The sequence below is a fragment of the Tupaia chinensis genome, unplaced genomic scaffold (genome assembly GCF_000334495.1).
Source record: "Tupaia chinensis unplaced genomic scaffold, TupChi_1.0 Scaffold138322_1, whole genome shotgun sequence".
Taxonomy (NCBI): Eukaryota; Metazoa; Chordata; class Mammalia; order Scandentia; family Tupaiidae; genus Tupaia; species Tupaia belangeri.
The window spans coordinates 2,123,064-2,132,042 of record NW_006198219.1 but is presented as its reverse complement, the minus strand read 5'-3'; positions in this window follow the sequence as shown (position 1 = coordinate 2,132,042).

The window sequence follows — 8,979 nt, the reverse complement described above, 5'->3', positions numbered from 1 at the left end:
TTTTTTAGAGAGAGAGATTTTTGCTGTAAGATGTGTGCACTCACTGGAGAGATAGAGAGAGAAAGCAAGAAGTCAGCCCCCAGGGAGGATGGCCACATCTCAGTCCCTTCTCTTGCATTCTCTTCTCAGGATTTTGGGCATATACATGTGCCTGGTGTAAGTTTCAACCACTGGGTCCAGGACTTGAACTGCAGACAACCATGTGGGAGTCTAGCACCTTAACCACTATACCTCCTGCTTGCTCCATATCATTTTTTTTTCAATAAATATATACTGAGTGATCATAGTACAGACAAAATCCCTGTTTTCATAGAGCTTCCACCCTGCTGGAGTTGGTAAAGTAAAAGAGAAAGTGAAAACAACTAAGCTAGATCATGACAGGAAGTGATAAGTAACTTGAGAAACAGGGGTGATGGGACATAGAGAAAGTGGGAGAGGCCCCTGTAGGATGGTGGTCAGGAAGACTTCTCTAGGAGAAAATATTTGGGCTGAGTCCTGAAAGACGAGAATGAACTTCTTTTTTATTTGCTGCGCGTGGTTAGCATGCAGATAAGCCACAACGTGGAACTGGGGAAAGGAGTATCCTCAGGCGAAAGGACTTAACGTGGTGAAGATCCTTGGCAGGAAAGGTCTGAGCATCTCTGGGAATGAGAAAAGAGGCCAGTGTGCTAGAGAACATGGACTGGGCGGATAGGACAGTGAGATGAGCTTGGAGAGGGAGGTGGTATTATTAAGTGCTGCTTGGTGATCTGAAGAGATGGGCTCTGGAACTGGAGTAAACTGGGATTCAAATCCTGCTCCATCACTTGCTAGCTTTGTGACTTCTGGCAAGTTGGTCAACCTCTATGCCACAAGTTCCTTATCAATAAAACAGAATACTTATCTATCTACCTATTTATAGATAGATGTAGATACATATATACACACACAGATAAGCAAATTACAAGCACACACATATAGAGCAAATATAAATGACAATACATGTTTTTTTGTTTTTGTTTTTGTTTTTTGAGAGGTTTTTGCTATAGGGCGCATGTGCTCTCCAGAAAGACAGAGACAGACAGAGAGATAGAAAGAGAGAAAGCCCCCCTGAGGGGAGATGGCCACACCGCAATCCCTTCTCCTCCATTCTCCTCTCGGGATCTTGGGCACGCACGCACATGCGCCCAGCATGAGTTTAAGCCTCTGGGTCTGGGATTCGAACCGCAGTTGGCTACATGGGAGTTCAGCGATGGCCATTACGCTAACTGCTGGTCCCCATGTTTTATGTTTTGAGGATTATATGAATTTGTTTTAAATGAGCTAGAAAATGAATTTATTTTTAAATGAGCTAGAAAAATCCTAGCCAATTGAATCAGTGGTGTGTTTATAGTTTAGGAGATTCATCTGTTTTCTGACTGTTCATATTCTGCCCACTGTAAATTGTTTTTTGTTATTATTCATCAATTTTCTATTGCAATGTTTTATTTTTCATTGTTTTCTAAGTGTCTTTTGGAAAGGAATATTAAGCTTTTGTCACATGTGTTGCAGATATTTTCCCTTGTTTTTCATTTATCCTTCTTTTATTTTTTTTTAAAGATTATTGCTGTGGGCACATGTGCTCACCAGAAAGAGAGAGAGAGAGTGAGAGAGAGAGAGGCAATCATCCTCCAAGGGGGGATGGCCACGGCACAGTCCCTTCTCCTTCATTGTCCTCTCAGGATTTTGGGCACACATGCACACTTGCTCATTTATTTATTTCTTAAGAAACACACAGAGAGGGGAACCAGCAGTTAGCGTAATGGCTATGTCGCTGGACTCCCATGTAGTTGACCGTGGTTCGCATCCCGGACCCGGTGGCTTAAAACTCACACCGGGCGCGTGTGCGTGCGTGCCCAAGATCCCGAGAGGAGAATGTAGGAGAAGGGATTGCAGCGTGGCCATCCCCCCTGGGGGGTGATTTCTCGCTTTCTTTCTCTCTGTCTCTCTCTGTCTGTCTGGCGAGCGCACGCGCCCTATAGCGAAAATCTCTCTAAAAAAAAAAAAACAACACAGAGAGAGATGTACTCTTGATGGTGTCTCACCCTAAATCAACCCACCCCCAGACTCTTCCCAGTCAGCCAGGATCATGGGCACCCATGGTGTACCCAGCATGTTCAGGTTTACCTGAGATCCAAATCCAGGGCCTTCTTATTTGGCTCCAGTATTTTGCAATGGTGCCCTCTCGCCTGCACTATTGCAGCTGAGTCATTGTGGGTTTTTTTATTTATTTTTGTGTGTGTGTGTTTTTTTAAGAGATATTTTTTGCTGTGGGGCACATGTACTCACCAGAGAGATAGAGAGAGACAGAGCGAGAGAAAGTGACAAATCACACCCCCCTAAGGGACATGGCCATGCTGCGATCTTTTTTCTTCTCTCTTGGGATTTTGGACACACATGCACACGTGCCCACTGTAAGTTTCAAGCTGCCGGGCCTAGGACTCAAACCACAGTTAACTAAGTGGGAGTCCAGCACCTTAACCACTATGCCACCTGCTGGTCCCTGTAAGCATGTTTTAAAAAATAAAAAGAAACGGGTGAAATTAAATGTAATGATACATTTTACTTAACCCATTATATACAAAATATTATTATTTTATCATTTAATCAATATGAAAGTTACTAATACATTGTAAATTTTTTATTATACCAAGTATGTAAAAACTATCCTTTTAGCAAGGTTTTTCCAGAGGTGTATGAGACATACTTTGATAAACACTATCCTAGAGAGTTTTATTTCTTCTGTTTCCAAACTCTGTTAGAGTACTGATTGATCTGCTAAATTATGTATGAGCAATTCAGAATGAAGGCAGGATTATTATTGGCTAGATCAAGGACAGAATTAGAGACCTTTAATATTGCTGCCATCTACTGGTTACAACACATACTGCAGACACATAAACAATGAAACTGGTCATTTGTGAGCCCTTGGTATTTAAACACACATCTTAAATTGCATCTTGAAATGACGTTCCCTTGGGATTTCCACTCATTAAAGAGCATGACAAATTTTAATGGTTTGCATTATGAATTCTTTTACCTAAATCTACCAGGATGATTTTCTTTTCAGTCCCCATACAGTACAGATCCATTTCTCCCTCTTTTAAACTTAATCCTATTATTCATGGAAGTCAGTGATCCATTGTAAGAGTTCTTGTTTTTCTGTGTCTGCAGGTTTTCTACACTTTCACAAGACACTAATTACAACAAACTTCTTAAAATCTGGGAGCCATAGTTCCTATAGCTATAAAATGTAGGCTGCTAATGTTACCTTCTTCATAGTGGTGTTGTGAAGAGTAAATTGCACAGTGTCGATGAATTGTCATAGTGCCTCACATATGTAAAGAACTCTGTCAACGTTATTGTTAAGAATAATGTCTTGAGACCAGCAGATGGTGTAATGGTTATGTCTCTGGACTCCTACAGCTGATAGCAGTTCGAGTTCCAGACCCAGCGGTTTAAAAATTATGCCGGGTGCGTGTGGGCGTGTGCCCAAAATCCTGAGAGAATAGAGAAGGATTGAGGCATGGCCATTCCCCCTGGGGCAGGGGGCGATGTCTCATTTTCTGTCTCTCTGGTGAGTGCCTGTGCCCTAGAGCAAAAATCTCTCAAAAATTAATTAATTAATTAATGTCTTGCGGCTGGCAGGTGATATGGTGGTTAAGGCACTGGACTGCCATAAGACCACTGTGGTGTGAGTCTCTGTCTGTCTCTCTCTGGTCAAATTAAAAAAATAATAATAAATACAATTAAGTAAATAAATAATTTTTTTTTCAAAAAAGAGTAATGTCTTAATTTGAAATGTGCAGTTACTGGGTGTTTTATATTAAGAAAATAAATTTTATGTTTATGATTTAAAAAACTTACGTGCAAAAAATTATTATCCTTTAGAACCACACACTGAACTAGTTCCGGATGAAATGATATGACAACTGAGCTATGCCTCAAGGTAAAACAGGAAGAGGGAAGTGGGTAGTGATGCAGGTGAAACAATATTGGCCATGATTTAGTCATTATTGACGTGAGTGGTGTGTATATGAGGTTCATTGTATTATTGTATCCTTTGGCATGTGTTTGAAGTTTTCTGTAAAAATTAAATGAAAGTTTTTACACTCTTTATAGCGCCTTACATAGTGCCAATTCCTGCAGGTACCACACACTGGTTTGTTGATCCATTGCTCCCACAGGATAGCATTTGTCATTTGGGGGAGAGATATGATTGTTTTTAAAAGATGATCATGAAACAATTGGCTGGACATACCTCCAAGAAAAGACTAGCTGGGACCACATCTTAACTTATCAATGCTAAGGATCATTTTGTTGGGAAAACAGTGATAAAGTGTAACATTATTGGACAGGGAAAATTTGCAATTCTTTGAGAGATACAGAAAGGTGGAATTGCAGAGATTGCCTCATTGACCTTCTCTCTTCTTGATTTTGGTAAATAAAGAAAGAAAATACCTATTTGGCCCATGGACAGGAATCAAAGAAATGTGGGACCAGCAGTTAGAGTAATGGCTATGTCTCTGGACTCCCACGTAGTTAACCGCAGTTCGTGTCCCGGACCCAGTGGCTTAAAACTCACACTGAATGCATGTGCTTACGTGCCCAATATCCCGAGAGGAAAATGGAGAGGGGATTGTGGTGTGGCCATCCCCCCTGGGGAGTGATTTCTCACTTTCTGTCTCTCTGTCTCTGTCTGTCTGGCGAGCACACGCACCCTATAGCAAAAACCTCTCAAAAAGAAAAAGAAAAGAAATTAAAGAAATGTCTAATTTGTGATAGATGGTGAATATGCTTTTGTTTTAGTGTATTGGAAGGTTTCTGCTTACTATTGGGAGAGATAGTTGTACTTCTACAGTAATTACCTTTTTATCCAATCTTCATCTAATCCCAATACATACAGTTCACTCTTTTTTAAGAGAGATTTTTGCTGTAGAAGAGAGAAAACAGAAAGTGAGAAGTCACCGCCCCCCCCGGGGGGGGCTGGCCACACCACAATCCCTTTTCCTCCAGTCTCCTCTTGGGATTTTGGGCATGCATGTACACACATCTGGCATGAGTTCCAAGACACCGGATCTGGGATTTGAACCAAGGTTGACTACATGGCAGTCCAATGATGTAACCCCTATGTCATCTGCTGGTCTCCATTTAGTTCATTCTTACTTGCCTATATTTCCCTTTTCATACCCTGTCATGCTAAAAACAGGATCTAGTTCTTCCCTAACTAATTTCTAATACCTTATCATAGTTTTCTCCTATATTACTTTTGCCTTATTAATCCTTGGTTATAGCAATAACCTTCCAACCCCAATGTGTATTATTTACTTATCCTAAATATTTGGGTAATTAAGCTTTTTAAAAATGTTTCTTTAATTTCTAGAACGCACATGTGCCTGACAGAGAGAGAGGAGAGGGGAAGGGAACACACCCACCCAACACCATGGGTCATGGTCACACTGCATTCTCCCCTCCAGTTCTCCATCCTGTTGGGATTTGGAGCATGCATGCACCTGAACCCAACCTGGCTTCCAGAGATGATTCCAGTCACAATCGGCTTCATGGGTTCTGGTTCTCTTTAACCACTAGATTACAGGGGCAGCCTTAGGTTCTTTTTCTTTCAGCTTCTTAATGACTCGAATTAATTTCTTCTTAACTGGAAACAGTAAGTGCAATATGTTGAATGAGATAAAGTAAAGAGTATTTCCAATTTATTTCCCCTTAAGCACCCTTTCCACCTGAAGGAGTTTAAATTGTATGAGAACAAAGACTATGAAGAGGAAATCTTTCATAAGCTGGCAGAAAGTGGCTTTCTGAGATACACTTCAGTTCTCTAGTTCCTCTTAGCTCAGTCTCAGTGAAAGGGAAAAAGAGAGAGAGGTAGCTAAGGGTTGGAGAGGCATTAGGATTTTTTTCAGCTGATTGAACAAATCAATAATATAATTGTGTTAGTTCAAATCCCATAAAAATGCTTAGAGGCAGAAATCTTTTATGAAAAGAGCATGCACAGAATCTGAAGTCTTGGATATGAGCCCTGTCTCGACCGCTTATCAGACTTAGGAGCTTAAACCAATAACTTAGTCACATTATAGTAGCATGTTTTTGCTTTATTATAAGACATGGTGACACTAATAATACAACTGCCAGGCTCACACCAGTGCTGGGGTGCTTGTGATGGGATTCTATAAGCTGTAGGATGCTGTTCCCTATTCTTTTTTTTTTTTTTTGAGAGGTTTTTGCCATGGGGCATGTGTGCAAGACAGAGACAGAAAGCAAGAAGTCACCCCTCAGGGGGGATGGCCATGCCACAGTCCCTTCTCCTCCATTCTCCTGTCAGGATTTTGGTCATGGGCATACACTTGCCCAGTGTGATTTTCAAGCCCCCAGGTCCAGGACTTGAACCACAGTCAGCCATGTGAAAATTCAATGCCTTACCCACTACGCCACCTGCTGGCTCCTCCATACCCATTCTTAGATTTCCTTAAAGACTCACACTTGGTGACTGTCACTTCAATCCATTTTATGGGAGATTTACTATGGGACATTTGCAGAGACTCCTTTAAAAAAAAAAAAAAGTTTTTTGCCATAGAGTGTGTGCACTTGTGGAGAGAGACAGAGAGACAGGGAAAGTGAAAGATAAGCCCCATGGGGGGGTGACCATGCTGCAGTCCCTTCTTCCCCACTGTCCTCCTGGGATTTGGGGCATGCACACACACGTGCCCAGTATGATTTTCAAGCTGCTGGATCCAGAACTCGAAACACACACTGGCCATGTGGGATCCAGTGCCTTAATCACCATGCCATCCACTGGGCCCATGACTCATACCAAGTGACCCAAAATATATTTTGAAAGTGAATTCAAATAAGCTGCTTATAAGGTCCAGTATAGCAATGTGATAATAACTTCTCCATTTAAGGATCTACTATGTACCAGGTGTATTAATCACATTTTTCTAATACTAATGATATTTAGTGTAAGGATTATCTCTATTTTAGAGAGGAAATAATTTAGAAAGATCACCAAATCTGTCTAAGGGTGCAAGCAAGGGAATTATTTAATGAGGATTCAAACCCACAGGCCTGAGCCTAAAGCCCCATACACTTTCCCCTTTACCATGCTGTAAATTATTATGCCTTTGTCTTTAACTCTTATTTGCCTAGGTGTCTCCATGCCTCAGAAATCACATTCTTCCAGATTTTTCTTCTCCTTCTTTCAATATCCTACCCATCATTCAAAGACCGATTGAAGTAATTATAGCTTCCCTGAAGATGTCTTCCAAGTCCTCGAGCCATTTTGACCTTTCCACCTCCGGATTTCTTTAGCACTTACCTTTTCTACTCACTGCATTCACTGAACAAACTTTTTGAAAATTTTGCCAGAGGGAGAGGGAGAAGGAGAAACATCCTGTACTGGGGCATAGTCACACAGCAATCGCTTTTCTTCCATTTTTCTACCCTGTTGAGATTTGAACACATGAGTATATACATGTGCCCAGTGTGTTTCTCAAGGTGCTAGGTCTGGCTCTCAAACTGTGTTGCCAGCCATGTGGGATCTGGCTCCCTGAACCACCACATGGTGGACTGGCCCTAAACAAATATCTTTGAGTGCCTACTGTGTGCAAGGCACTGTTCAAGACACTGGGGATGTACCCATGAACAAAACAGGCGGAAATCTTAGCTTACGTCCTGCTGGCAGAAGAAAACCTTATTAAACACACACATACACCCGGAAACAGTTACATAGTATGTTAGTATGTTATATGATGATAAGTGTTATAGAAGAACATAAAGCCTCGTAAGGGAGAATGACGTATAAGGCAGAGATGGGGGTACAGTAATTTTAATTACAGTGGCCATGATGGACCACACTGAGTGACTTTTGCGTGAGGACTTAAGGAGACAAAGAATTCAGTAATTTGACTCATGCTGGTTGGAGGAGGAGGAAGGAGAGGGGTATGTGTAAACAGAAAACCCAGTCCAGGCTGGTGTGCTGGCTGATACGTTCCTGCTTGCATAGATGACTGATATCCGCAATCAGATTTGTGCTTCCTGAAACTGGAAGGTTTCCTTTGAACTATTTTGCCCTCCTTTCAGTAACCTATACACTATTATGTGCATAGCAGATGCTTGACAACATGTGGGGTTTGTTGATCATAGGACGTTGTGCTCTCATATAAACATCATTTTGAAGCATTAATGGTAAATCTCTCTATCCCCAACCCATTTCCTTTTGGAATTCCCTGCTTTTGGAAGGTAACAGTGGAGCAAGTGGCATAATGAAAGAACACTGCCCTCTCCTGGGAAGTTAGTACAAGTGAATTTTGACTCTCAATTACTTGTATATTTAGATACAGTTAACAACATGGTAATTCATTTTATTTTCTTTTTTGGAAAGGTTTTTGCTATAAGGTACGTGCACTTTCCAGAAAAACAGAGAGAGACAGAAAGCAAGAAATCACCACTCCCCCAGGGGACTGGCCATGACGCAGTACCTTCTCCTCCATTCTCCTCTTGGGATCTTGGGCACGCATGCACACGCGCCTGTCATGAGTTTAAGCCACCGGGTCCGGGACTCGAACCCTGGTCGACTACATGGGAGTCCAACAATGTAACCCTTACGCCAACTGCTGGTCAATATAATTCATTATTTTAAAGGATTATTTTGTTTGTTTGTTTTAATTTGACCAGAGAGGGACAGAGAGAGAGAGAGAGAATGAGAATGAGAACACCATCTGCCAAGTTGGGACTCGAACCACAGTCAGCCATGTGGGAGTCCAGCACCCTTAACCACCACGCCACCTGCTGGCATCAACAACGCTATAACTCATTTTTAATGATCAACCACAATTGCTTAGATTAGCATTTTGATACAGTTTTGTTGTTATTGTTTAAGCATCGACTAAGAAAGCATAATTCCACAGGAGAAAGGAGATGATTAGGAAATGAAATATGATTATTCCC